We start from the raw sequence: 27781 nt of genomic DNA, 5'->3' as shown, positions 1-27781 counted from the left end.
CCCATATGCCATTCCTCAAGACTTTGCATTTGCTTTTTCCTCTACCTGAAATGTCCTTCCCTCATATATGTGAATGGCCAATTCCCTCACTTCCTTGAGATTTCTGTTCAAAGACCAGCTCATAGAGGGCTTCATAGTCTGCCATATATAAAACATCAATTTCCTGGTACTTTTTCTCAATCCCCCTTACCCATAGTTTTCTTCTCAACACTATCATTTGGCATATTACCTATTTATTTGTTTATTTCATACTTTTTCTAAATTCCCCACTAGTATATGAGCTCCTTAAATAGAGGCTCTGTTTTTTATGTTATCTCTGTACTTAAAGCAGTGCCTGGCACACAGTAGACATTCAATAAATATTTGATGAATGAATAAATGAACAAACAGGTAAAGCTGCCAGAAGGAAAAGTCAGGCAGAATGGCTTAATGGGTAAGTCTTGGTTTTCACTTTCCACTCTGACAAAATTACATTACTTGACACTATTGAAAAAATACCTGGGAAAAGAGAAAGAAAACTTGTTCTTACTGCTTACATGATACAAACAAAAACAAACAGCATTATTAGCAGCAGCTGTTTTCCTTTTTTATAATGCACTTGAGTGTTACCGTGTCGAACTGTATTATGGATAGAACACAGCACACATGTATAAAAATAAGTAACTTCCCTGGGAAGAATCAATACAGGCAGTCCCCAGGTTACAAATGGATTGTGTTCTGCACATTTGAAAAGCAGTTGTTTAATGATCTCCTAGATGCTTTCTAACCTTTCTGGCTGGGTTCACTTCACCCCCTACGTGTGCAGCTAGGCATACCATCTTCCATAGAATCAAGCCTGTTCCTAACCAGAGGAATCCAGCATAGTTAGAGATCATAGGTTAGTAAACAAAAATGGTATTTCATCTATAAACAAGCTGAAATATTGTATAAATAATGCTGGTCTGGGGGCTTCCCTGGTGGCGCAGTGGATGGGAGTCTGCCTGACGATGCGGGGGACACGGGTTCGTGCCCCGGTCTGGGAGGTTTCCACATGCCGCGGAGTGGCTGGGCCTGTGAGCCATGGCCGCTGAGCCTGCGCGTCCGCAGACTGTGCTCCGCAACGGGAGAGGCCACAACAGTGAGAGGCCCGCGTACCGCAAAAAAAAAAAAAAAAATAATAATAATAATGCTGGTCTGATTCTGCATGCTGGGTGTAGGAGTTCAAGAACAGATTTCAAAGGAGTTTAATGATACATTTACATGAGAAAGGCAATGCCATGTGCGGTTGGCAATGTGGGCTTTGAAATCTGGCAGACCATGGAATCGAACTCTCACTCTTACACTTACTGCCTTTGCAATCTTGGTTCAGTTTCTTAACCTTTTGAAGCCCTCTCACTCTTACACTTACTGCCTTTGCAATCTTGGTTCAGTTTCTTAACCTTTTGAAGCCTTAGTTTCCTCAACTGTAACTTGGAAATAATAATTAAGGTGACCTTCTGGGATTCTTTTGAGAATTAAAGGAGAGAAGCATTTATCACATAGCCAGAGTTCCATAACATTATGTCCTCTTATATCTGTCTCTTTTGATTAGTGTGAGTTCTGTAAGTTATGAATGACGTTTTATACATCTTGATAACTCAACAGGCTAATGAAGCCTCTAGTATGTTGTTAGTGCTCAATATATGTCTGGTAGTGAATATGAAACAAATATATCATTTCACATATTGGAGAGGGATGTATTTAAAGGATAGGCAAGAGACCTTTAATGCCTGAGAGTCTATACCTCTAAGATGTTTTGCTTTCACCTTCTTCCCTTTCCCTTCTCATTCTGCAGTCACAGAATTGCTGCAAGATTGCTCTTTTCCCACCTCCCCTCACTTTCCAGTGGGAGGAGCATTAGGGGAATTTAAAAATAAATATAATTTACCTTGCATATTTTTTCTTTTGGTTGGAATCTTTGGGTCAATATTTCATAAACTACAATTTATTAAATAGACATTTTCATTAAAAGGGAAAAAGAACTCATTTATACAAGGTAAGCATGCTGCCCACTGCCACATTTTTGACTTTAGTATGTGGGTACTGCCAGCAGGATGGAGCCTGCACCATCACTGAAGAACCTACTGGCCCAATGATGAGGATATGAAATGCCCTACAAAACGTGTTCATTGGCATGATCTCTCGGTTTGCCCTGATGACGTCTGTCTGTCTGTCTCTCTCTCTCTCGGCAAGCCATTAGTCCATTGGTCCATTCCTGGGCCAGGCTTCCAAGCTAGATTACAAACATCAGCAATAAGTCCTCCCCAATCCCAGATTAACACCTATCATTCTGATCTCTGGTCCTCTGGGCAATGATCTTACTTAGTTGTGCCCTACCTCCTTATGGTCCCAACATACTGATATCTTGCTTTCAGCCTTACCAGTGGACTCCTATCCTCTTCCTCTAGAAATGAATGTTAATAATCACTAATCTTAAAAAAAAAACGCCCATCTTCTCTTTGAAAGAGTTCAAGCAATTTTAATAATCCCCCAAAATAACAGACTGACATTAAATCAAACCTTGACCAATTACAGCTAAAAACAAAATCTAAATCTCCTGAGGGTATGTAGGAAAGCATAGAAGTGGCTTGAAGAAAACACTTTGGATATATAAAAAATTTTGCTTAATATTTAACCTAAGTTTTCCCTGCTGAGCTCAAGCAGATAATTTTCCTGCCTTTGATGGCTAATGCAAATAATTAGTCCCTCTCCTCTTTATCACCTCCTTGAGCTGAAGTCTTCCCTTGATGTTTTCCCATGTGTGAACATGACAGTACCACTTACCCTGATCTTGTAAATAACTTCCAAAAGTTAGCTGGTCCAGAAAAACTATACAAAATGTATTCAATCCTTGCCAAATATCTGCAAGCCATAGCTCTTCTGTCCATATGACTCTACTTTCTTTTTTCTCTCTGCTTTACCTTGCTGGTGACTCAAATAGACTGCCTGTGTAACTCGTGCCTACTTTGAGTTGATTGGTTGATCTGTCCTTGATTACACTGAGCCGATCTGTCCTCTTTTAGTCCCAAGATAGGAATCGTGAAGAAAGAAATACAATTCTGTTCTAAAATGCAATAGATTAATGGATAAATTCATAACTGGCCATAACCAAGAATTATAGAATCTTCCTCTATCAAGGCAGTGCAGCCAATGAGATGGCCAAGTCCCTGAAGGAGACATGGATGTGTCAAAAATGGATGGTATGAATGGGCTCCATTACAGTTAATGATTTTAGGGCCTTGTTTAGAAATGACTCCCTAGGCAAGGGCAATTAATTGATCTATATAAGCTTTTATTATAGACAGTGTTCATTATCACATATACTTTGTATCATGGATTTGTCCCTTGAGAGCCTGAAGAACAAAGAGTTATAGTCTCCCAACAAGCCACTTACTATGAAAACCAAAGAAAGCCAATAAAAGGGGATATGTTTTTTTATTCATCACCTATTCACATTATTTCTTTTTTGATGGTTTAACACCCTAAGTGCATCTCTTTTATGGCATCATGAGGTCAATTGATTTCTTTAGTAAATATTTCTTGTTAATCCTGGCTTACCTTCCATCTGTTAATAACAATGGGGTGTATGTTAGTGAAACCCTGGGATTCCCCAGGTAACTTTGCTAAGTAATAACCATTAATTCCTTTTTTTTTACTAAGATGAGTTTTTAAAGTTCAATTTAATTTAATTTAATTTTTATCATCCTTTATTTTTTATACAATTTTAAAGGTTACTTTCCATTTACAGTTATTAAAAAAATAGTGGCTATATTCTGCATGTTGTACGATACATCCTTGAGTCTATCTGACACCCAATAGTTTGTACCTCCCACTCCTCCAACCCGATAGTGCCCCTCCCCCTCTCCCTACTGGTAACCACTAGTTTGTTCTCTGTATCTGTGAGTCTGCTTCTTTTCTTGTTATATTCACTAGTTTGTTGTATTTTTTAGATTCCACATATAAGTGACATCATATAGTATTTGTCTTTCTCTGTCTGACTTAATTTTACTTAGCATAACACCCTCCAAGTCCATCCATGTTGCTGCAAATTTAAGAAAAAAAAATAAGCATTGGACTGCTAGCAACAGAATAAGCACACTGCATTGTTTAACTATTAGGTGTGATAATGTTCTCTGAACCATTCTCTTGTCATTGATTTCTGCAAGACAAACTAGGGTCAGGGACATGGACTCTGCCACATAATGATTCATATAGAGTTAAAGTCTTAACCTTGGTTTATCTATTAGTATTTTGCTCTAACCAAGCTGGATTCCATCACCTTGGTTCAGTCAAACATCTACAACAGTTTCCTAAAATAACGAGTGAGAAATGTAAATTCATAACAAGAGGTTTCTATGCGTCCATATATAAGATGACGCTGGTGAACCAAGAGAATATTGACAACTTGAAAATGAAATGTTGTAAAAGGTTTGCATGAAACTGAAGTAAAATTTTAACAATAACTATAAATGTGGCCTCTCCATGGGTCCATCTGTCCACAATCTCATGCCATCTGCCCCTTCTCTAGAGTTGCCATGGAGGAGAAAGTTCCACTACTCCAGCTATCTAATTTCTATTTGGAGAAAAGATGGGTGTCATTTTCAGTTTTAATTGAGATAAGTGTGTTGTAATATTTATTTATTCCATCAAGTTTCTTTTCTTTTTGTTTCCACTCATCTTTTTCCCTTAGAATGTATACATTATTTTTGACATCAATATAATGACAACAAAGGAAAAACTGCACATATTATCTTCTCAGTTTTGAAAGGAAGGAAACATCATCAACCAAAGAATTTAATTTCAATACATGTGATAATAGTAATTTTTTTCTTAATGGTTTCCCATAATCTCTGCTTTAGCAAATACCTTCTCTTTTCCTAGTTTTCTTCTGAAAATTGATAGTGGACTATATCCATTGGTATGCATGCTGTAACTCTACTACATCTGCTACTTTTGATATATTTTCATATTTCTCAAAGAGAAAAAAAATAAGGGTGTGAGAACACCATGGGTGCTGGAATAATAAAATTAAAAAGTTTTATGTCTCCTATTTCTTCTGCTGATAATTTTCCTGTTTGCTCTCAGATCCGTTCCTCTCACGTTCATTGCAACCGACATTTCCCACAAACCCTCGCCAATTGGCTTCCCACTCGTTTTTTGGTCAATGGGAAACACTGATAAGAGACTGTCAGGTGGGAGGAAGAGATAAACAAGGCTATTTCTTTCCAATTGTCTCTGCTGGCAGTGACTCCAGCAGGGTTTTCATTTTCCCTAGGGTTCCAGTGTGCACTGGAAAGACTTTCCTTCCTTGGCTCCAACTCCCAACAAGCAGCATCCATCCTGAATCCAGCTCTAGCCCACTCAGTATGGCTCTTAAACCCTGTTAATATCCCTTTCTCCCTTATTCCTAAAACCCTAGAGGAGGTAAGTGCATCCCATAGATGCTAATCTCTGGGCTGCCTCACTACCCCTTATTGGGCTTTTTAACTGTCTTGATATTTATGTAAATAGTTCCTCATATTAAATTTACCTGAACAAGGTTTCTCAAACAGTTTTTCAAGTTCCACAGCCAGAATTGTTTCTGTTGCCTGTGTTCCCCCTCTTTATCCTCTATTATATAGTGTTTTCATTTTGGATTTATAATCTATAGTAAACTGTAACTTTGTCTGTATACGTCAGTCACCCGTGAGTTCACTGAAGTCAGAGATCATAGTTATTCGATTTTCTATTCATGGGGCCAATTCTTTATAACCTCGCTGGTATATAGAGGCCATTTGAAATATGTTTATGAAATTGGATCAAATTGAATATTTTTAGTTCACTTGAATTGAGAAAATAGGTAAAACTTGAAGGTTTTGCATAATAATTGCAAAATTGTGGATCAAAGTAAAAATCACAATGTATCTCAAATATGCTATCATTTGGAGGCATCAGAATGATCTGGACAAGTATTTATTAGCATATGGGATTTTGTTTCAAGAATATTAAATGTCCAAGAATATGTATTTTTTCTTAATTCGGACCTAATTCCTTTTGCAGGATGAGACACCTGACAGTGTGAGACAAACGCACATATATACGTATATCTATGTGCATATACACACACACACACACACACACACACACATATACATATGCCCATATATACCAGATACTTTCACAGTTTCAGCAACATGTGTATTTTTGGATACACTATTCTTATGACCTATTGACAATAAAAGAAAGGAGAATCACTGGAGAAAAAAGACACTCCTCATGAACATAATTGTATCCCAGAAGAGGCAGGTCACGTTCACACATTAAATAATAATCAAGTAAGCCTGAAAAATCATAGAGGTGTTTTTAGTAAAGCAAGTGTTACTAAGCAAATAATCTTCTGCCCATATAGTTCTGATGCTTCCTGCAAAATCATTTTATACACTAATCAGTTAAAATATTTTCATTCTAAAGACATTTTTCCTTCTAACTACAATTCTGAATGTTTACATGCATACTTTAGGAAATTGAGTTTTTAAAAGAAAAATTGAAGACTTTTCTTTTCCTGTTATTTGATTAATGTGCACTCAACCTGTTGCCAGATGATTTTGTTCCATTTTTTTACGGAGTACTATATGTGTGAATATCATATGTGTGAATAAGGTAAAATACAAGTTACAGCACTGCTTTGTATTCCACTTTTCAAGGTGAATAGAAATAAAAACAAATGGTGCAAAGCTAAATAAATTCATCATTAATGGTTACAGAAAAAGTGGACAGGAGAAAAGGCTGCAAGAGTCTACATTTAGATAAAAGATCTTACTTTATATAAATGAGAAAACTGGTGAGTGAGTTGATTAAGGACCATAAGGGTCATGAGCAAAAGGTGACCCCACATCATTTAAATTTGTAATACCCTTGCCGGAAAAAAGACAGAACAAACATGTGAACTAATTCTGTTAAAGTGAAGTTGCCAGAGACTAAATACGACTGACCAACAGGCTGCCAACTGTGTTTCTAACCACCATAATTGCATCGATAGAACTTTCTCATCAACTGCATTTCTAGCCCTTTCGTAACCAGAAAAGGAGAAAAAGGAAGAGATAAATCTTTTAGGTGTTAGAGTCTCTAATTACAGGCTTCCCAAAACAGTTAACACCTGTTGACAAATTGTTAGCTCTAAAGCAAGAGCCTGCAAACTACAGCCCTCAAGCCAAATGTGGCCCCTGCCTCTTTCTGTAAATACACTTTTATTAGAATACCACCATACACCTCTGTTTACGCATTGTTTATAACTGTTTCCACATTACAATGGAAGAATGGAATAGTTGCAACAGACACCTTATAGCCCACAAAACCTAAACTATTTACTATCTGACCCTTTACAGAAAAGTCTGCTGACCCCTGCTCTAAAACAATGGTGCCCTTTTGGAGCTACGGTAAATTAAAAACAAAGCAGAGCTATGGCTCACATATATCTTATTTTAAATGTGAAATTACTTTTCCTTTTCCATAGATCCTCCCCTCCACCCCGGAAGGAACTTAGTTTCCAATTTCAAGAAGCAAGCAAAGCAGAAACACACCAGTAAGTGTGCATGGTTACATGAATAACTTGTGAAGGTTTGAATATACTTCCTGGCAACAGGCAGTAAGTTAAGAACTGAAAAATATGTCTGCCTGGTACTTATAAGGGGAATATATGGAAAGCCTCTTTCGAAATGTTGAAAAGATTTATTTTCTATTCTGGAGGTACTTTAGTATGAGGAGTTGAAGGTTGCATAAAAATATAGCAACTGGCATAGTCAGAGTGCTTACTCACTAGGGAAACATTTGGCCCTAAGATAAGACATGTTGGAAACAAATAAACAAGCAAATAAAACTGGCCAATATAAACTTAAACGCATATACACTCATGAAGATACATGCTTAAACCTATCACCTCAAGCAAATCTATCTTCATGGATCCTAGGCTATTTTCTAGCCTTTAAATCTTCCTTAGACGTTACTCTCAGGTGCTTTGGAATTTGAAGTTGCTATGACCACTTGTACAGCCCTTACCTTTCATAAACGAAATTCATTTCATTATTCCCATCGTGTGCTTCCATTGGATGGTATATGATGGGAACAAATGTCTCCTTTAGGTAAATCTTTGTGACACCTGGGCATTACTACACAGAGTATCTCATGTTAATTAAGACATTTACCTTAAATATCACACCCAGGAGATGAGGCTAAGAATTAAGTCACTTGAGGTATGACTTGATGTGCTTCAAAACCAACGGGAATATATCTCATCATCTTTCCCTAACAATCTTATAAGGCATCCTAGTTCTCCTGATGTTCCTTCAACTTACAAAGCTAGCTCATTTTTAGGACCTTTGCACTAGCTATTCCCTATGCCTGGAATGCTTTGCCCCCAAGTCAATACCTAGCTCTTTTTTGTCAATCTTATATTCTTAAAAATCACCACCTTGAGCCACAACCACTGAGCCCGAGTGCCACAACTACTGAAGCCCGCACGCCTAGAGCCCATGCTCTGCAACAATAGAAGCCACCCAATGAGAAACCTGGGCACCGTAACGAAGAGTAGCCCCTGCTCGCCACAACTAAATAAAAGCTCAAGCTGGGAGGGAGACAGAAGAGGGAAGACATATGGGATCATATGTATATGTATAGCTGATTCACTTTGTTATAAAGCAGAAACTAACACACCATTGTAAAGCAATTATACTCCAATAAAGATGTTTAAAAAAAAAAAATAATAATAATAAAATAAAAAATCACCACCTCAGAGAGGTCTTAAAACAACTTTCAAACCTTTCTAACTCTCTTAATTCTCTGCATACTTCTCTCACTTTCTGATATATTTTTTCCCCCTCTCTGTTTGACTCCTATCTCAGCTTACTAGAATCTGGGATTATGAGAACATGGACCTATTCTCTCTTGTATATGGTGTGCAGAACATTGCTTGGAATATAGTGGCCATTCGATAGATTAATGAATATATTCATCTTAGAAAGCTAGATCCACACTGGTCCAGATGTAGTGCTAAGCAAAGACATAAAAGAGGAAAACACTTTTTCTGCCCTCAAGGTGCTCCTAATCTAGTTGGGGAAACAGTCACAAACAAATTAACACAATTTTACCACTTGAGGAACTATTTGTTAGGTTAATAAAGCAAGTATTTGGGGAACATAGAAAGAAAGTAATCATATCAGCAAATTAGAGGATGGTGGAAACAAGGAAGAATTATTGTAGGGGACGTTTTAGCTGAGTATAGAAAGGCAGGTGAGGGATGAAGGCTCTAGGCAACTGTTTGTGACAAGTAGACTGACATGAGGCAGTGTGACATGTGTAGAAGAAGACATCTAGTTCATGGTGTCCACCTCTCTTCTGGACATCCACATGTACTTGTCTGTCTACTCAACCCTTCACTTAGAAGCTTCACAGAGATATCAAATTAACATATCCAAAACAAACTCACCTCCTCTTTCCCTCCAAATCTCTTCCTTTCCCCTTGTTATGCATTTACTCATTCATTATTTCATCCAACATAGCACTTATTATTTTAAAATTTCCACTAATGGTAGTGTCATCTCCCTAGAAAAATCAAGTCAGAAACTAGGAATCACACATGACTGTTTCCTCAGACTCTACCCCATATTCATTCAACCTAACACCAACCTGGGTCAATCCTACCTCCTGTGTTTTCCTCAGATTTGCCCACTTCCTTGCACCCTCACCAGAACCATCTTAGTCAAGATCACTGTCACTTCTTGCCAAGATTACAGCAATAGCCTCTTTTCTTTTTTTCCTTCAGACTTGCTTCTCTCTGAACCATTCTTCACTCTTCAGCAAAAGAAGTCTTGGATCTCAACTCTCATCACAACTCTTTGCTGCTGATCACCCCTCAATGACTTTCCAAAGCCCAGAGGGCAATGAAAAACCTCTCCAACAGGATGCAAAGACTCTCTAGGGTCTGGCCTCACTTCCTTCTGAGCTTGGTTTCTTGGTACTCTCCCTTTCAAACACACTCTTGTCCCATTCTTTCAGTCCCTTTATTGGGTGACACTCTCTCTTAGATCTTTCCATGTGGTATGCCCTGTGTGGAAAATTCTCCCCCACACCACAACATTCTTGTGTGGTCAGTTCTTAACTATCTTTCAATTCCCTGTTCAAATATCATTTCTTCAGAGAAGCTTCGTTTGACCCAGAAACTAATTCAGATTTCTAACTCTACCCCAAATGGCTCTCTCCTCTTTCCCTCTCATGCTTGCCTCGTGAAACTCATCATAGTTGATTACTTGTGTAAAGTCTGACATCCCTGCCGGGATCATGTCTGTCATATTCACTTTTACATCCTCAGCATCTAGTTATAATTAATAATAATGATGATAATTATTGAGGAAGCTAAATAAATATTTGTTGGATGAATAATAGTGGTAAGAATGAAAATGAAATGATGTAAGATAGTGGATTGACAAAAGACAGTACTGAAAATGGACAGAAGAGCCAGATTATAAATGCCTTGAGAAACACTGCAGAGGTCAAACTGACAGCACTTGGGTACAGATCTGAGTGAGAAAGAGGCAGAATGAATAGAAATCTAGGATGACTGTAGTGTCTTTTCAGCTCGGGTGACTAAGGGAATAATGAAACCATCAGCTAACAGAAGAAATACAGAAAGAAAAACAAGTTTGGGGGATGTTGAAAGGATTGAGCTATTTTGAATCGGTGGGACATTCAGGACATCCAAGTCAAGGGATGTAGTAGACATGTAGAAATCTGTCTTATGGGCAGAACACCCTCCAAGCCAATAGTCTCAAGACAATTTTAAAAAATAATTAATGTCAATAAATTACTTTAACGTGCACTAGAAATATAGAGTGAAATATATTAATGAGGTTAACTATTGTTAAAAATCAGAATGTGTTCCTGTATAATGTAATGGCTACATATCCCTTAGCCATCCCACGCCAATGAATATCTAATACAATGAAACTTCCCTACCTCTCTGTCCTAAAGCGACTCTAAAATATAATTCTGAATGGCCTCATTTTGGCTGGTGCCAGGCTGTTTGGGCACCATCCACAAAATGGCTTTAACTATATTCACTTGATCCTCCACGAAAGCCAAACACTAACAATTGTACAAGGGATTTTTAATGTTCTTTTATAATCTTGGAGGTGGTGGTATGAGGAAAAAATAAATAAAGCAGCAATGTCCTCCTAGGTATCAGAGTTCTTTTGGAGAAATTGTTTTCATTCCTTTGGTAGAAGAAATAAAGACCGTGGTAATGATCTGAGTTCTCATGAGTGTGTTTAGGCACAAAATGTCCCATGAAACAAAGGTAAATTTAACATGCATTAAGTTAACATAACACAGCCAGAAGACCATTCAGATTTATGAAATCTATTACCCCAAGCAAGATTCAAGAGTTAAACTGATGACAGTTGGCCACTTCGGTGCCTCCTTTTAGGGAGGAAATACCCTTATAAGAAATAATAAACCCTATCTTTCACAAGACACAACTTTTTGTCTTAGTGTTAAATCCTAAATGGTATATGCCTCATGCGAGCATCCTCTGATAATACTGACCATATGAAGTGATCGGATTATTGAGAAATACACATCAAATATAAAAAAAAGATTTTTAATGATTTTCTTGATTGATCTTTGATGGAGTCTGAGTACGTAATATTAAAATAAAACTCACAGTATTTTATTCTGGGGAAGGCAAGGTGGCGTGGCCCGGTAGCTTTCTGGTATAAGGAAAGATCCTAGACTTTCCAAAGGGAACGATGGATAGCAAGTCCTTGGAGTTACAGAATAACAAAGCTGTAGGGTCAGGAGCTACTTAGAAGTGACCATTGGGTTGTAGTATCATCCTTAAATATCACCTCCTGCCAGGTTTTTTGATAGGACTAAGACAGCAGAACTTTTGAAACTGTATAATAAAAGCATGGTGAGCTCTAATTGGGAAAGACAGATAGGCTTTGGATACTGAATGAGTGGCTGCTTATTAATATACTATTAGGAAAATTGAGAATCCTGACATGTGTTAGTGCCCAGATGAAGACTGTCCCAGTCTCACAGAGAAGTGGGCTGTGAGGCTACCTTCAGACTGAGCCGGAACCTTCATGAAGAAGCTCTGGATCTGTTCAACATCACTGAGACTTCTGAGGGTCACATATCAGGATGATAGTTCTCCATCACCACAATGTGTACAATACGTCATAAGTCTTTGGTTACTCATAATAGCTAAAGTACAGATCATTGCAAATGGATTCATCTTCTGTAAACGAGAACAGATTCAAACAATGATATCAGTCTCATTTGCTTTATGCTTTTATGAGAGTGAGCTGTGTGCTGGAAATTGCTTCTGACCCATAGTACCATTTCATGTAAGCTATAGTCCATGTTGCATACACATACTCAAGGAAGTTTACCTTGCATGTGAAGAGCATACATTTTATGTGCTGGGAGGAAAAAATGGCCAAGTAAAGCTGCTATCTAATAAGAAAGAGCTCTTCCTTATCTGGACCATTTTCCTAGTAGGCATTAAGAGTTACCCAATGAGGCCACAAGAAAATTACAGCAGAGCTTCTATGGACATTTTGATTGGATGTAGCCTTGCCTCCGGCTCAGCCTGCTAAGATAATTAACTTGAAAACAGAAAATACTATTGTCTGGAGTTGGCATTTTAAAAACCAAATTTTAAATGTGTTTCTTGAGTTGCTTAAGTGCACAGATTTATTATTACTTAAGTATAGCTTTCTTCTAAAAAAAACCCCTGGAATATTACTGACATTAAAAGGTCAATAGTTTCATATTTAAACCTAAAAATAATTGCTTTGAGATCTGTAGAATATTGTGTAGCCTATTATTTCTTGATAACTTTAGAAGAGCTAATACAATATGAGTCAGATCTTAATGGAATGAGGAATTCAGAATTTATATTATAATAGAAAAGGAGATGGTAAAATGACAAGGAAATTACTAAAATATAGTATATTTTCAAAGTGAAAATAGATTTCCACACCCATTTCACATTAAGAACCTTAGGTTCTTCTCTCCACCAGTAAACCACCCCCCAACTTGTATATTTCACCTTTCCCAGAATTACTTCTTCCATGAAGAATTTTCCAGAATTGCAATTATATAATTCTTTTAACCTTTTACTTTTCAAAAATCAAGGGAATTTAAATTGGGAATTAAGTCGCATTTAATTTCCAGTTTAGCATTTCAATCTTTGAAAATAACCCAGCCATGGGCAAGCTGCATCTGAAGATTTCAACAGCAAACCAAAATGGGGAAACCTGTGATCTTTGAAATATAAAATGGTGGTCTGGCTGCCAGTAAAGCTTTGTCCATTATACTCTTACTCTTGTTCTTCTTTCTCTCTAGCTTTTGCCTCTGTCAGAGTCTAAAATGCTAATAATACTACATCATGGAATATATTTCACATTTCTATAAAATTAAAGGAAAAGGGCTTCCCTGGTGGTGCAGTGGTTGAGAGTCCGCCTGCCAATGCAGGGGACATGGGTTCGTGCCCCGGTTCGGGAAGATCCCACATGCCGCGGAGCGGCTGGGCCCATGAGCCATGGCCGCTGAGCCTGCGCGTCCGGAGCCTGTGCTCCGCAACGGGAGAGGCCACAACAGTGACAGGCCCGCATACCACAAAAAAAATAAATAAATAAAGGAAAAGCTTTAAGGCTATACAGTATCATAGAAGCTACCTTTTATTTATATAAAATTTTATTTGATATATAATTTTCTATACATATTACATTATGTGTATGTGTGTATATATATATATATACACACACACATTACTCTAGACATGTTTTATAGCTTCATTGTGTGCAAGATAAATCTAATATATTCTCAAGCCAAACTGTAGTTTGTAGTGTTATTTGGATGATGTATCATTAATGAACTTCAAAAGGAGAGGTGAATGTGAGCAGATTCCTCTGGTCTGGTGAGACTCTACATCCCATACAAGGTCCTATGAAGAACGTATATTCATATAAACATATTCTTAAATACCACACACATAGGGCATCGATTGTGATAACACAAAGTTGAAATTTTATATAATTTATAAATTATATGTGTATATATATATATAATCATACTTATAAGATTTTCAATACACTTAACATCTAACATAGTGTTTGGCACATTATATGCCCTTAATATTAAGCCAGTGAATGAATGAGGCAAAGAAAAAATGAGTAAATACATAGGAAAAAACCAAGTTTTTCACCTATTTTACTTTAATTAGAGTGGTATTTGGTTATAGTATCTGACAAAAGTTAATTATTTCTAATATTTTAAAATCACTTAATAGATAGTTTTGCCCTGTAAATGTTCTTTTGCTATTCTCTGTCAGCTATAATTGGTTCATTCTTTTTTATAGTTTTCTTTCCATTTGACAAGTCTAATTGGGGAAAGAATGGAATTAACACTTACCAGTGCCTATTTTTTTCTTCTAAACATTGATATCGCTTTGAATATTCACAAGGATCCTGGAAAGAAGATCCCTTTGCAGAAGAAACACTGGGTAGATTCTCTGGACAAATTTCCCAAAAGGGAAAGTTAGAGCTTGAATCCAAGTCAGTCTAATTTCAAAACGTAGGTCTTTCCTCAAACTACACCATCTCCAAGAACAGCATTTTCTTATTTTTCATGAACCTTGCCAAAGCATCCAAGATGTTATCAGTAGTTTGGACATTCAAAAAAAGACAACTGTGAACAAGTGAAACATTTAGAACTGTGGGTAGTATCAAAGTGCTCTAGGGTGAATTTTTAGCTTACTTAGTACCCACCTGAATTAGATGCTTTGAGGAAAATAAACTAGTGAAGTTTAATCAGCTGGATAAATGTTTGGATAAAAGATGAATCTTGTTTGAACAAGTGAAAGCCCTTATTCTTTTGATCTACCCATTGAAGTCGAACAATTATCAAATAGCTAATTCTAAAAATATTTATAATTATGTTTTTAAATTAATTATTAGTCATATATATATATATATATATATATATACACATATATATATGTAGAGAGAGAGAGACTTCTTCACTGCAGGCATCTCTTTTTCAGGCAACTCAGGTACAGTGACGAGTACAAAAGAATGTTGAAGATATTGAAATAAAGTCCTTTAAAACTACCTGTGCCTACTCCTTGGAAGGTCTTCATGCATCCCCAGGTTACACACACACCATTGTGAGGACAACTATTTTAAGAAAGTCAGTCATTGACTTTGCAAGAAATATAAACTGGCATACCAAAATCATCTGATAACTTGTATGGGCACTTCTTCAGTGGCATCTTACAGCTATATGGTTATGTGTTAAAATAAGGAAAGTTGCAGTTCTGGAGAAAACAGCCTTATTGGAATTTGTGCCTAAGTATAAATCCCTCACTTCCCCTCTCTTTGAATTTGTTTCTTTCAGTAGAAAAGAAGGTAGTTATAAGAGGCAGCCCCACATAGTGGAGAGTCATAGAACAGGGAAGCATACTATAATTTAGGGTCAGCATTGCAATAACTGTGTAGCCTTAGGCAAGTTCCTCAATTTTTCTGAGCCATTGTTTCTTCTCAAGAGTTCTTAGCCTGGCTGCACCTTAGACTCAGCTTTAAAGAAATAATGATGCCCAAACCTCACGCCCAGAAATCTGGATTTGATTACCCTGGGCTGGGGCCTGGACATGTGTTTCTTTAGAGCTTTCTGGTTAATTCTGTGAAGGCAAGACGTAAAAGTCAAGGTTGGAATCATCATCATCCATACAGCCTTTCCACAAAAATGTAGTGAGTGCCTAAGCAATGGTGCAAGTTTTCTCTTAAGGTATCTACATGTTATTGGGGAAAAGGTGAATGCTACTTGAAGAAAATGAATGCTATATTTGGGCTTATCAGTCTTAAAAATCTTTTATACAAAAATGATGCACAGTAGAGAAGGTAATTTAATCTATAATGACCTTTTTTTAAACTGAATAAATATATAGTACAGACATGTCCATAAATTTTGTTGCTAGTAATGTGGCACCATGCTTTTTTTTCTTTAACATCTTTTTTTAAAATCTGTGTAGAAATCTTTTCTTTAAAAAAAAGTTTTTACATCTTTATTGGAGTATAATTGCTTTACTCCCTACATTCTTCAGAACCATTTTTTTTTTTTAGATTCCATATATATGTGTTAGCATATGGTATTTGTTTTCCTCCTTCTGACTTACATCACTCTGTATGACAAACTCTAGGCCCCTCCACGTCACTACAAATAACTCAATTTCTTTTCTTTTTATGGCTGAGTAATATTCCATTGTACATATGTGTCACATATTCTTTATCCATTCATCTGTTGATGGACACTTAGGTTGCTTCCATGTCTTGGCTATTGTAAATACAGCTGCAATAAACATTGTGGTACATGACTCTTTTTGAATTATGTTTTTTTCAGGGTATATGCCCAGTAGTGGGATTGCTGGGTCATATGGTAGTTCTATTTGTAGTTTTTTAAGGAACCTCCATACTGTTCTCCATAGTGGCTGTACCAATTTACATTCCCACCAACAGTGCAAGACGGTTCCCTTTTCTCCACACCCTCTCCAGCATTTATTGTTTCTAGATTTTTTGATGATGGCCATTCTGACTGGTGTGAGATGATATCTCATTGTAGTTTTAATTTGCATTTCTCTAATGATTAATGATGTTGAGCATTCTTTCATGTGTTTGTTGGCAGTCTGTATATCTTCTTTGGAGAAATGTCTGTTTAGGTCTTCTGCCCATTTTTGGATTGGGTTGTTTGTTCTTTTAATATTGAGCTGCATGAGCTTCTTGTAAATTTTGGAGATTAATCCTTTGCCAGTTTCTTCATTTGCTAATATTTTCTCCCATTCTGAGGGTTGTCTTTTCATCTTGTTTATGGTTTCCTTTGCTGTGAAAAAGTTCTTAAGTTTCATTATTGCACCATGCTTTTAATTTAACATTTCACACAGTGGAATGTATCCCTTCATTTGGAGATTTATAAGTGCAGTAGGGTTGCACAGTTCCACTTTTTCTGCCTCTCAGAGATCTTAACAATTAGTAATAAACAATTAGTTTAACTCAGTATAGACATCAAAAATCTATTTCTTCTTACCCAAGAAAAATCTCAGAAGGAAAGTAAATCAACCATTTAAATGAACAATATCTGAAATAATTGAGCTAACCCAGAAAAGAAAATCCCCTCTTGAGGTGAATATATGTTTTAATTAAAAGGTGACATCTGAAATACCACACTGCTTTTGTTGTTGTTATTCTTTTGCATTACCCTGGTGCACGTAGTGAAGAAATATTGATGTTTCTCATATGACTGTATTTTACAGTCATATATATTCTTTTTTTTTTTTTTTTTTTGCGGTACGCGGGGCCTCTCACTGTTATGGCCTCTCCCGTTGCGGAGCACAAGCTCTGAACGCGCAGGCCCAGCGGCCATGGCTCACGGGCCCAGCAGCTCCGCGGCATGTGGGATCCTCCCGGACCAGGGCACGAACCCGTGTCCCCTGCATTGGCAGGCGGACTCTCAACCACTGCACCACCAGGGAAGCCCTAGACGTATATATTCTACTCCATTTTTTAAATTTCATCTTTCCTTAAAGTATTTGTCCTGGCACTTTAAATAACTAACTCAAATTTCTCAGGCAGTTTAACTCACTGTTATACTTTATGTGTTTCAGTTGATGCAATACGGACTACCTGACAGATTCTGCATTTTTTTGTTCATCTTTTAATTTATAACTAAAGATGGATAGTTAACTTTAAACACTGAGCTAAAAAAATCTTAGCTAGGAATAAGGGCTGCTTCATGTAAGTTATTTCTTTTTAATTTTTCTTAAAGATAATAAAATACCCTGATGAGGAATAACAACAACTTTATTCTAGCTTTTCCACTTGATTTGGTCCTTTTTTTGTGAATTCCTTAGGAATGATGGAGGATAATTATATATCTATGGCTTGAGATGCATATATTGGGGAGATTTTGTTAAATGCTACATTTCTATTTTGCTCGTCTGATTTATTTATGCAAGTTATTACTCTGATATTGAAAAGTAACTCTAATTTGAACATCCAGTATCTTTGCTCCTGAGATAATACAGAGATTGAAAATGAACCTTTTGTAAATGTTGAGTTGGGGCATTTACTCAGGGAGAGGGAGGTAGAGAAGATTCATTGTATAGAAACAAAGGAAACAAAATTTGTGATATTAGGGAAAATATCAGATTTGGTTTTGCAGAATGATTCTTACTTTTTCAGCACTGACTATCTAAAGGGAGCTAGATCTCATTATGAAATATCTTTTTAAAAAGTAAATTCAAAAATAAATAGGTTCAAGTTTTACCACCAACTGACCCAAAGCATAAGGGACCATCCAAAAGGAAAAAAAAAAAACAAAAAACTAATCTGAAGCATTTTTGTAAAACTATGCCACAAATCAATACTTTAGACACTTTAAAGATCATCCCCTTGCTTTACAACCTTCACACTTCAGAGACAGGGGATATATATGTTTATATCTTCTCTGTTTCTAAAATAAATCATTTCCGAGTTGGTACCTCTTTTACAGAAGGGCCCGCTGCAAATGTCAATTTTTATAATTGACCAGAACCATACTTGTGGGAAAAATGAGGAGACAAGAGTAGGGATGCCATTCAGGGTCATTTCATATATTTGTATCACAGGAAAGCATTATACATTTGGCACTTCATTTCTTAGAGCCATTCCCCTCCACCCTCACGCCTCCCCAGGAAGTATGAGTCAGAGGTGATCCAACTGGGAAAACTCTTTGTGAAAGGATTTACACAAGTTTTAAAAAGAGATATATATTTGTATGAAAAAAATATATTGCAGAGCACTGTTCTATGAAGGGCAGTAAATGCACCAAGTTAGTTTCTGCTACGAAAACAGAAATATGAAGATCATGGGGAAATTTAATCCCAATGTGCTATCAATGAATTAAAAATCCATTTAGTATAAAGCCTCTAAGGAACAAAGGGGACCTGCTTTTTTTATATCAGACAATTAAAAATGTTTTACCCTTCGAAATAAAAGTATAAAAATTTTAGAATCAGATATTCTTACTTTTTAACTTTCAATTAAGCATAAACAAGTTCCTAGGGTGGGGGTAAATGGGGTAAGTGGCATAAACTGGATGCACAAACACAATATTTAAATTTAAATAAAATTTCCACCAAATATAAATAATTTTCAGTAATATTCGACAGGAACTGTAAAAAGCTGAAAAAAATGTTATTTATTTAACAACTGCAGGAGAGAAGGGAAAGATGGCGGAAGAGTAAGACACCGAGATAACATTCCTCCCCACAGATACATCAAAAATACATCTATGTGGAACAACTCTTACAGAACATCCACTGAACGCTGGCAGAAGACCTCAAACCTCCCAAAAGGCAAGAAACTCCCCACGTACCTGGGTAGGGCAAAAGAAAAAAGAAAAAACAGAGACAAAAGACTAGGGACGGGACCTGCACCAGTGGGAGAGAGCTGTGAAGGAGGAAAGGTTTCCACACACTAGGAAGCCCCTTCGCGGGCGGAGACTGCGGGTGGCGGAGGGGGGAAGCTTCGGAGTCGCAGGGGAGAGCGCAGCCACAGGGGTGCAGAGGGCAAAGCGGAGAGATTCCCGCACAGAGGATTGGTGCCGACTGGCAGACACCAGCCCGAGAGGCTCGTCTGCTCACCCGCCGGGGTGGGCGGGGCTGGGAGCTGAGGCTCGGCCTTCCGTCGGATTGCAGGGAGAGGACTGGGGTTGGCTGTGTAAACACAGCCTGAAGGAGTTAGTGCGCCACGGCGAGAAGGGAGGGAGTCCGGTTAAAAGTCTGGACCTACCAAAGAGACAAGACACATTTTCTTGGCTCTTTGTTTCCTGGTGCGCTAGGAGAGGAGATTAAGAGCGCTGCTTAAAGGAGCTCCAGAGATGGGCATGAGCCACGGCTATCAGCACAGACCCCAGAGACGGGCATGAGACACTAAGGCTGCTGCTGCCGCCACCAAGAAGCCGGTGTGCAAGCACAGGTCAGTCTCCACACCTCCTCTCCCAGGAGCCTGTGCAGGCCGTCACTGCCAGGGTCCTGTGAACATCCCCGGGAGAATACACGGCGCGCCTCAGGCTGGTGCAACGTCTTGTCGGCCTCTGCAGCCGCAGGCTCGTCCCGCATCCGTACCCCTCCCTCCTCCCAGCCTGAGTGAGCCAGAGCCCCCGAATCAGCTGATCCTTTAACCCCATCTGGTCTGAGCGAAGAACAGACGCCCTCAGGTGACCTACATGCACAGTTGGGTCCCAATCAAAAGGGGAATCCCGGGAGCTGTGCAAACGAAGAACAGAAAGGGAAATTGCTCCCAGCAGCCTCAGAGGCAGTGGATTAAATCTCCACAATCAACTTGATGTACCCTGCATCAGTGGAGTACGTGAATAGAAAACGAATCATCCCAAATTGAGGAGGTGGACTTTGAGAGCAAGATATATGATTTTTTCCCCTTTTCCTCTTTTTGTGACTGTGTATGTGTATGCTTCTGTGTGAGATTTTGTCTGTATAGCTTTGCTTTCACCATTTGTCCTAGGATTCTGTCTGTACGTTTGATTTTTTTTTACTTAAAAATTTTTTTTCTGAAAAATTATTTTTTATTATAATAACTTTATTTTATTTTATCTTACTTTATTTTATTTTATTTTATCTCCTTCCTTCATTCCTTCCTTCCTTTCTTCCTTTTCTGCACAGCAAAGGAAACCATAAACAAGACCAAAAGACAACCCTCAGAATGGGAGAAAATATTTGCAAATGAAGCAACTGACAACGACTAATCTCCAAAATTTACAAGCAGCTCATGCAGTCAATAACAAAAAAACAAATAACCGAATCCAAAAATGCGCAGAAGACCTAAATAGACATTCATATACCCTGAGAAAACCATAATTCAAAAAGAGTCATGTACCAAAATGTTCGTTGCACCTCTATTTACAATAGGCAGGAGATGGAAGCAACCTAAGCGTCCATCATCGAATGAATGGATAAAGAAGATGTGGCACGAATATATACTGGAATATTACTCAGCCATAAATAGAAAGGAAATGGAGTTATTTTTAGTGAGGTGAATGGACCTAGAGTCTGTCATACAGAGTGAAGTAAGTCAGAAAGAGAAAGACAAATACCATATGCTAACACATATATATGGAATTTAAGAAAAAAAATGTCACGAAGAATCTAGGGGTAAGACAGGAATAAAGACTCAGACCTACTAGAGAATGGACTTGAGGATATGGGGAGGGGAAGGGTAAGCTGTGACAAAGCGAGAGAGTGGCATGGACATATATACACTACAAAACGTAAGGTAGATAGCTAGTGGGAAGCAGCCGCATAGCACAGGGAGATCAGCTCGGTGGCTTGTGACCACCTAGAGGGGTGGGATTGGGAGGGTGGGAGGGAGGGAGACGCAAGAGTGAAGAGATATGGGGATATGTGTATATGTATAACTGATTCACTTTGTTATAAAGCAGAAACTAACACACCATTGTAAAGCTAATCCTCCTATATGTATTTGTACTTATCTTTATGGATTTATATCTCTGTATATGTTTATTTTAACATATTAATATAAAATATATAAGTAAATGTTCATTTATCTGAAGAAATGTGCTTCAGTTTTTGTTCTGATAGGAAAGCATGATCAAAATTTTGAAAACCACTGCCTTAAGGGTCAAGGGGAATAGGAGGAACTAGCTAGAACAACTGAGAAGGAGCAGCCTGTGAGGTAGAACGAAAGGCAGGAGACTGAGATCACGGAAGCCAAGAGATACTATTGTCTTAAGAAGAAACGGGATGGTCCATTGTCCCCTCTCTCTATCTGTGTAGTTGTGGGAAATGTAAACCCACAGTTAGTCTTTTGCAGGCCCTGTTCCAAATGCCAGACTCGCTGGAAACGGATTGGGAACATCAAAAAGACTGCCTGTAAGGCTGAACATCTCTAAGGTTGTCAACGAAGTCGTTTGTTATTCTCTATCTCCCCATTCCTTCACTCAAGTCTAGTTCCTCTGTTAGCTATTGGTCAAGGTGTTTATTTTGATTATTTGCCTGGGCCTTTAACAACTTCACAGTTACATTTGAAAGTATGTCATGAAATCATTAGGTTACTTGTCAGATTTCAATATTACAGAAGCTATTTTGGGGGAAAATAAAACAATGTATATTTCAGGCACATTTCCAGTCCTAAACAACATAAAGTATTGCTATGTATGCCAGTTAGCCATTAATGCTGCCTTCCAGTTCTGTAATGCAGAGAAATAATATGTTTATGACAACTTGGATGATACCTTTAAGCTTCTACAGTATTGTTCCAGATATCAAAGAAACTTCACTCCACAGTGGTTCTCCCTTTTTGGTGAGCTATGTAAAAAACAGCCTTGGCCTTACAGAAAGAAAACCTGGGTCCAGGTGTCAGTCCTAAAGCTTTTTGACTTTTGTAATCATTTAACTACAGTAAAATATAAACTGTAAAAAGGTATATATATGTAAGGCATTAGTATTATGTATTAAAACGGCTATAGGTCTTCCTTGGTGGCACACTGTTTAAGAATCCGCCTGCCAATGCAGGGGACATGGATTCGAGCCCTGGTCTGGGAAGATCCCATATGCAGTGGAGCAACTAAGCCCGTGTGCCACAACTACTGAGCCCATGTGCTACAACTACTGAAGCCCATGCGCCTAGAGCCCATGCTCTGCAACAAGAGAAGCCACCACAATGAGAAGCTTGCACAGTACAATGAAGAGTAGCCCCTGCTCACCGCAACTAGAGAAAGTCCGTGTGCAGCAACAAAGACTCTATACAGCCAAAAATAAATAAATAAAATAAAATGGCTATAATAAACTACCCATTACCCAATATTTAGTTTGTATCATGTTTCAAAATAATTGGATTCTACATGTGATGTGTATGTACTGATTAAGTTGTCTTCATTATTTCTTATACAATATGTCCACTGTTCAATCTATTGATCACATTGAAAGGAGAAAAGTTTAGCTCAGCCATGCACATATGTATGTACTCTTTAGATTATGGGATTAAAAAACCCATAAGAGAGAGGACTTTGAATTTTAATGAACAAGTTGGAGCCCTCCCTTTCTCACTTTATTTTGTCACTGTCTCTCCCATCTGGGTTGAAGCACAATCACTTTCAGTTGACACACATAGTGTTAGTTTATATTGGGGTCTCTACGTCTCTTTCCTCAAAGCATTTAAAATAGAACCACCATATGATCTAACAATCCCACTTATGGATATATATTCAAGGGAAATGAAAATAGGATATCAAAGAGATATCTCTGCTGCCACATGTTCACTGCAGCACTATACACAATAGTCAAGATATGGAAACAACCTACATGTCCATCAATGGATGAATGGATAAAGAAAATGTTGTATGCAATGGAATATTATTTAGCCTTAAAAAAAGAAAAAAACGTCTGCCATTTGCGACAACATGGATAAACCTGGGGGATATTATGTGAGGAGAAACAAGCCAGTTAAAATAAGACAAATGCTTCATGACTGTACTTGTATCAGGTATCTACAAAGGTCAAACTTATAGAAGCAGAGAGAATGTTGGTGGTTGCCAGGCGCTGGGGTGAAGGAGAAATGGGGAGTCACTGTGCAACTGATACAAAGCTTCAGATGATCCAAAATCCTGGAAATAGAATAGACAAAATGCAAGAAACGTTTAACAAGGACCTAGAAGAATGAAAGAGCAAACAAACAATGATGAACAACACAATAAATTAAAAATTGTCTAGAAGAAATCAATAGCAGAATAACTGAGGCAGAAGAATGGATAAGTGATCTGGAAGATAAAACAGTGGAAATAACTACTGCAGAGCAGAATAAAGAAAAAAGAATGAAAAGAATTGAGGACAGTCTCATAGACTTATGGGACATTAAACGCAACAACATTTAAAACACAGGGATCCCAAAAGAAGAAGAGAAAAAGAAAGGGACTGAGAAAATATTTGAAGAGATTATAGTTGAAAACTTCCCTAATATGGGAAAGGAAATACTTAATCAAGTCCAAGAAGCACAGAGAGTCCCATAGAGGATAAATCCAAGGAGAAACATGCCAAGACACAAACTAATCAAAATACCAAAACTTAAACACAAAGAAAAAGTATTAAAGCAGCAAGGGAAAAAACAACAAATAACATACAAGGCAATTCTCATGCGGTTAACAGCTGATCTTTCAGCAGAAACTCTGAAAGCCAGGAGGGAATGGGAAGACATATTTAAAGTGATGAAAGGGAAAACCTACAACCAAGATTACTGCACCCAGCAAGGATCTCATTCAGATTTGACAGAGAAATTAAAACCTTTACAGAAAAGCAAAAGCTAAGATAATTCAGCATCACCAAGCCAGCTTTACAACATATGCTACAGGAACTTCTCTTGGCAGGAAAAGACTTACAATAACAAACCCAAAACATTAAAGAAAATGGTAATGGGAACATACATATTGATAATTACCTTAAATGTAAATGGATTAAATGCTCCAAGCAAAAGACATTGACTGGCTGAATGGACACAAAAACAAGACCCGTATGTATGCTGTCTACAAGAGACTTCAGACCTAGGAACACATACAGACTGAAAGTGAGGGGATGGAAAAAGATATTCCACGCAAATGGAAATCAAAAGAAAGCTGGAGTAGCAATTCTCATATCGGAAAAAATAGACTTTAAAATAAAGACTATTACAAGAGACAAGGACACCACATAATGGTCACGGGATTAATCCAAGAAGAAGATATAACAACTGTAAATATTTATGCACCCAACATAGGAGCACCTCAATCATAAGGCAAATGCTAACAGCCATAAAAGGGGAAATTGACAGTAACACAATCATAGTAGGGGACTTTAACACCCCACTTTCACCAATGGACAGATCATCTAAAATGAAATCAAATGAGGAAACACAAGCTATAAATGATACATTAAACAAGATGGACTTAATTGATATTTATAGGACATTCCATCCAAAAACAACAAAATAAATTTTCTTCTCAAGTGCTCATGGAACATTCTCCAGGACAGATCATATCTTGGGTCACATATAAGCCTTGGTAAATTTAAGAAAACTGAAACCATATCAAGTATCTCTTCTGACCAGAATGCTATGAGACTAGATATCAATTACATGAAAAAATCTGTAAAAAATATGAACACATGGAGGCTAAACAATACATTACTAAAAAACCAGGAAATCACTGAAGAAATCAAAGAGGAAATAAAAAAAAATACCTAGAAACAAATGAAAGAGGAAATCAAAATATACCTAGAAACAAATGACAATGAAAACACGATGATCCAAAACCTATGGGATGCAGCAGAAGCAGTTCTAAGAGGGAAGTTCATAGCAATACAATACTACCTCAAGAAACAAGAAACATCTCAAATAAACAACCTAACTTTAAACCTAAAGCAATTAGAGAAAGAAGAACAAAAAAATCCTAAAATTTTCAGAAAGAAAGGAATCATAAAGATCAGATCAGAAATAAATGAAAAAGAAATGAAGGAAACAATAGCAAAGATCAATAAAATTAAAAGCTGGTTCTTTGAGAAGATAAACAAAATTGATAAACCATTAGCCAGACTCACCAAGAAAAAAAGGGAGAAGACACAAATCAACAGAATTAGAAATAAAAAAAGACAAGTAACAACTGACACTGCAGAAGTACAAAGGATCATGAGAGATTACTACAAGCAACTATATGCCAATAAAATGGACAATCTGGAAGAAATAGACAAATTCTTACAAAAGCACAACCTTCTGAGACTGAACCAGGAAGAATAGAAAATATAAACAGACCAATCACAAGAACTGAAATTGAGACTGTGATTAAAAATCTTTCAACAAACAAAAGCCCAGGACCAGATGGTTTCACAGGAGAATTCTATCAAAGATTTAGAGGAGAGCTAACACCTATCCATCTCAAACTCTTCCAAAATATAGCAGAGGGAGGAACACTCCCAAACTCATTCTACGAGGTCACCATCACCCTGATACCAAAACCAGACAAAGATGTCACAAAGAAAGAAACTACAGGCCAATATCACTGATGAACATAGATGCAAAACTTCCTCAACAAAATATCAGCAAACAGAATCCAACAGCACATTAAAAGGATCATACACCATGATCAAGTGTGGTTTATCTCAGGAATGCAAGGATTCTTCAATATATGCAAATCAATGTGATAAACCATATTAACAAATTGAAGGAGAAAAACCATATGATCATCTCAATAGATGCAGAAAAAGCTTTCGACAAAATTCAACACACATTTATGATAAAAATCCTTCAGCAAGTAGGCATAGAGGCAACTTACCTCAACGTAATGAAGACCATATATGAGAAGCACACAGCCAACAGCGTTCTCAGTGGTGAGAAATTGAAACCATATCCTCTAAGATCAGGAAGAAACAAGGTTGTCCACTCTCACCACTACTATTCAACATAATTTTGGAAGTTTTAGCCACAGCAATCAGAGGAGAAAAAGAAATAAAAGGAATCCAAATCGGAAAAGAAGAAGCAAAGCTGTCATTGTTTGCAGATGACATGATACTATACATAGAGAATCCTAACGATGCTACCAACCAGAAAACTACTAGAGCTAATCAGTGAATTTGCTAAAGTAGCAGGATACAAAATTAATGCACAGAAGTCTCTTGCATTCCTATACACTAATGATGAACAATCCGAAAAAGAAATGAAGCAAACACTCCCATTTACCACTGCAATAAAAAGGATAAAATACTTAGGAATAAACCTACCTAAGGAGACAAAAGACCTGTATGCAGAAAACTATAAGACGCTGATGAAATAAATTAAAAATGATACAAACAGATGGAGAGATACAGCACGTTCTTGGATGGGAAGAATCAACATTGTGAAAATGACTCTACTACCCAAAACAATCTACAGATTCAATGCAATCCCTATCAAACTACCACTGGCATTTTTCACAGAACTAGAACAAAAAATTTCACAATTTGTATGGAAACACGAAAGATCCCGAATAGCCAAGGCAATATTGAGAAAGAAAAACGGAGCTGGAGGAATCAGGCTCCCTGACTTCAGACTATACTACAAAGCTACAGTAATCAAGACAGTATGGTACTGGCACAAAAACAGAAATATAGATCAATGGAACAGGATAGAAAGCCCAGAGATAAACCCACGCATATATGGTCACCTTATTTTCGATAAAAGAAGCAAGAATATACAATGGAGAAAAGACAGTCTCTTCAGTAAGTGGTGCCAGACAGCTACATGTAAAAGAATATTAGAATACTCCCTAACACCATACACAAAAATAAAGCTAAAATGGATTAAAGACCTAAATGCAAGGTCAGACACTATAAAACTCTTAGAGGAAAACATAGGCACAACACTCTATGACATAAATCACAGGAAAATCCTTTTGGACACACCTCCTAGAGAAATGGAAATGAAAACAAAAATAAACAAATGGGACCTAATGAAACTTCAAAGCTTTTGCACAACAAAGGAAACCATAAACAAGACCAAAAGATTACCCTCAGAATGGGAGCAAATATTTGCAAAGGAAGCAACTGACAAAGGATTAATCTCCGAAATTTACAAGCAGCTCATGCAGCTCAATATTAAAACAACAAACAACCCAATCCAAAAATGGGCAGAAGACCTAAATAGACATTTCTCCAAAG

The 27781-nt window shown here is 37.4% G+C and overlaps 1 protein-coding gene across 1 annotated transcript in view; it reads right to left on the bottom strand.

Moving 5' to 3' along the window:
• The window catches only part of DMD (dystrophin), a 1279715-nt gene that overhangs the window by 1055222 nt on the left and 196712 nt on the right, over positions 1-27781 (bottom strand). The gene's annotated exons all lie outside the window — the stretch shown is intronic.

This window comes from Neophocaena asiaeorientalis, unplaced genomic scaffold (genome assembly GCF_003031525.2).
Source record: "Neophocaena asiaeorientalis asiaeorientalis breed wild unplaced genomic scaffold, Neophocaena_asiaeorientalis_V1.1 scaffold448, whole genome shotgun sequence".
NCBI classification, from domain to species: domain Eukaryota; kingdom Metazoa; phylum Chordata; class Mammalia; order Artiodactyla; family Phocoenidae; genus Neophocaena; species Neophocaena asiaeorientalis.
Note: the sequence above shows the minus strand (reverse complement) of the source record. Positions and strands in the feature narration are given on the sequence as shown.